This window comes from Phalaenopsis equestris, unplaced genomic scaffold (assembly GCF_001263595.1).
Source record: "Phalaenopsis equestris unplaced genomic scaffold, ASM126359v1 Scaffold000140, whole genome shotgun sequence".
In the NCBI taxonomy this organism is placed as follows: Eukaryota; Viridiplantae; Streptophyta; class Magnoliopsida; order Asparagales; family Orchidaceae; genus Phalaenopsis; species Phalaenopsis equestris.
The window spans coordinates 1,298,706-1,302,809 of NW_018164582.1; positions in this window are offsets into that span (position 1 = coordinate 1,298,706).

The window sequence follows — 4,104 nt, forward strand, 5'->3', positions numbered from 1 at the left end:
CTAGCGATGTTTTATGTTTGGGTTATTTGTGACGACATATCTACAAAATTTATGTCGTTTATTAATATCAATATTTTTCTGACGGATTTTAGTATTACCAGCGCAATAAGCTGTCAGTTAGAAATGTATATTAACTAACATCCATTTATCGTCGATTATCTTCAAACCGTCATCTGGCGGGGTATTAATTGGCGTGTTTTTATAATAAACGACAAAAATTGACATTAGTAATAGTATTAAGAACCGACGGATTTGAAAGTATAGCTATTGGATATAGTCTATTATACCGCCAAAATCGAGGTCCTCCCCCTCCTGCCCTAATCGCCTCTCCCCTTCACTCCTCTCTACTTGAAGCCATCTCCTCTCCCCAAAACCCTCACATGCCCCTCCACCCTTCTCTGTTTCATCCAAAACCATCACGCGTTGTCGAATCCTCGCAATACTGTTGTTAGATTTCAAGTTGGTTAGTTGAAGTGGAGGAATGCATCCAACCTATTGTGTGATAGAAAATACTGCTTATACTTAAAGACAAATTTTATAAGATGATGGTGAGACCTGCAATGTTCTATGACACAGAATATTGGTATTCAGATTAAGGGGATGTTCCGTTGAAAACAAAATTTAGTTTGAATATGTTTTAATAAATCATGCAAATCCGGAATTATCAAATCCTGAGGTACGAGCCAAATATGAAATAGGATTTAGTTCGAAAAATAATATTCACTCGGAAATTTATTCTAATTTTGTCTTGCACATGAAACTTGATTGAAATAAACACTTTGTGGTACGAGCCAAAATTTTGGATCGAATTTATTTAGAACTTACTTCATCTCTGCTTGAAGTTGATTCGTTTAACATCTTAGTAATGTTAGTTCTGTCGAAGATCATTAAATGGTCGAATATTGACACGCAATTAATTAAGATGTCTCTCTATAATAGTGTATGCCACTATAGGTACACCAACCTTCTCACAGGTATATTTGTTTTTATATTTTGTCTCCAAGTGAAAATCCAATCATAAACCCAAGCATTTTTGTATCCGCAACTTTTAACTAGATTTCTTACCTACCATTAAACAGATTCTGAGAATGAAGTATTTCATATGATGTAAAAGTTTTTTATTTCTTTTTCCAATGGGAAATCTAATTTCCATTTTGACAATGCTACATCATATGAAAAACTTCCTTCTCATGAGTTATTTAAAGGTATAAAAGTAATTTAGTAAGAGACTTAGTTGGGACAAGAATACTTTGGTGGATCATTGGGTTTACATTTATAGAGAAAATGTGAAAGAAATTTACTCGCGAAAGAGTAGGTGTAACTATAATGATAAATAAGATTAGAGATAAAATATAGATAAATGTTCGTCAATTAACGATCTTCAAAAGCCAACAATCTTAGTAGATTGTTAATGTTCTGATTTTGAGCTTAACTGTTGTTGGTTTTTAAAAAAATTGAGTCCAAATTAAAAGCAATCAATTTTTGAGTGACAATTATTGTTTCGTATTAACAAAAAAAATAATTCTGACAATTTATTTAGACTTTCTGATGTTTCTAATATTGCAAGCAACTGTAGCTACTCCAACCCTATCACGAGTACATTTGTTTCATATTTTTTTCGCTGTAAAGCCAATCATAGAACTAAGCATTCCTCTCCCCGCAGTTCCTATGTGATTGAGTGCACACGTGTAATTATTTTCTTAAAAGAAGATATTTCATATGATGTAAAGACTATTCACTATTTCCTCCTTTGTGAAGTCTAATTTCCATAGCTATAATGAAAATTCACTTCAAAATCTAATTTGTCAGTTCCAAGATGAAATATTACATTAAAATCTAAATTTCATTGTTGCAATTCCCATTTTGGCAATACAAATTAGATTTCAAGGTAAATTTCTATTTCATAATTGACAACGTAGATTTTGAAATGAATTCTTATTCTGATGATGAAAATTAGACTTCGCATTATATGATGCAGTGAAAACTCTTATATCATATAAAATATTTTCTTCTGAGAACAAATTTTCAGGTGTGCAATCAATCGTGTATGGGGTTTGCAGAGAGGAGAATACTTAGATTAATGATTGGCTTTTCATTTGGAGAATAAAATGAGAAAGAAATATACTCGTGCAAGGTTTGGTGTAGCTATTGTGACAGATAATATTAGATCCAAAAATTCAATCAGTTTGAAATCTTATCGAACGAGACCAATTCACCTAAAAATTTAGTCCCTGAAGATTTATACATGACGAAAAAATTCAATCTCCAAGTTAGAGCTTAAAGTAGAGAAGATTAATTGACGTGGAAACGGATGCATGTTATATTACAAGAGTAGTGTGATGGAGACAACACAGTTTTGTAATTTTCCTAGATTCAAACCTCATAGCAAAAAAAGTAAGATAAAGAAGGAAGTTTCGTTCAAACAGCTTTTTTATCTACATTTTATTCCACATCTACAAAGACAATACAGTTCAATGCATACTCCTCCACATATGACGTTGCATCAGAGCAGATCTGAAGAAAACAACTCATTGTGTCATCTAGCAGATGAAGTGGCATGGAAATATTTTGATCGTTGATATCCTGAGTTCGCTGCGGAGGCACATAACATACAACTTGGTTTATGCCCAAATAACTTCACATCGTATAGTCTGATCGCATCACCCTACCCTTGTTGGCCTGTGATTGTTATGTCATACAATCTGCCACCTGACATGTGTATGATAACCCAGGTTTAAAAAGGGCATGAAGTAATATCCTAAGGCAATTAATGCATAAATTTTGGATTAAATAGATCCTGAAAAAAAAATACTTGCATTACATTACTTTGACACAATGACAGTCAATAGGGCTGTGCGTACAAAAACCTTTATTTGATTGCTTTAAATTCTTCAAATGAGAATAATAATTTATCATTGTTGTAAGCCAATCCAACTAATTTTGATATACATAATAGGCGTATTAGAAGATATTACTACTATTTTTATCAAGAATTTACAGCATTCAAATTATATATAATTAATGCACTTGACTCAAAATTCATCCCATAAAGCAATGGTTTTAATATAGTTGTGAGTCTCAAACACAAGTTCTTGATTGAGAAACTTCAAGAACTGAAAACCAAGTTTTAATTGAGCTCAATTTTCATATTTCAAAGCATAGAATTACTCAAGTATAATCCAATACAATACTACTTTGACATTGAAATACAAGATTATGATTATTGTTTATTGAAGGACCGGTTCTTTGCTAACATTTCATTTGTGAAGAAAATCAAATGTAAAATCTTTTACAATTTTTTGTGTTTAATATTAATATGTTTGGGCGAATTTCAAATACATTGAAAATATGAAACTTAGGGCCCGTTTGAGGCAGCTTATTTAGTGCAGTGGAGTTTTAAAAACACACCTAGCATATTTGGGTAAACTATGTTTTGACAGCTTATGCGTTTTTAAAATGTTGAAAACAATGATTTCACACCGCACCTATCTTGGTGCGGTGGCTTTCACACCGCACCTATCTTGGTGCGGTGGCATGATAAGCTCTTAACTTAAAGCTTAGTGTCTCTTTGAATAATTGGACCCCTTGCCAATATTTGGTAGATATATTTGCAAATTTAGACGTTGAGAATGTTGATCCAAATACTTAAGAGGGCCACTTGTCTTGAAAAAAAAAAAAAATAATAATAAATATTTTTTTTCACAAAAAATTAAATATCAATAAAATATTACTAATATAGAATTTTATTTTACATTATACCTCAAATACTTCAACTTTTCAAACACAAACAGTTTCTGAGCTGTGCAATTAATCATCACTATGATCACAAAAGCTGCGACCACAAATCTAGTCATAGTGCATATAAGTCATCATTGGTGGTAATTGAGCCAGCTTGACTTATAAATAATAGACCAACTTAGCTCAATGAACTAACAAACCAATCTCAAGCTGTTCTTTGACTTTAGTTCATGAACAAACACATCCAGAAAATAATATAAAATATACTCAAATTATTATTATTATTATTATTATTTACCCCTTAAATACCCATTCTGTTTATTATTTGGTTATATTTTTAACTTAAACCAATTTTTTCTCTTTAAT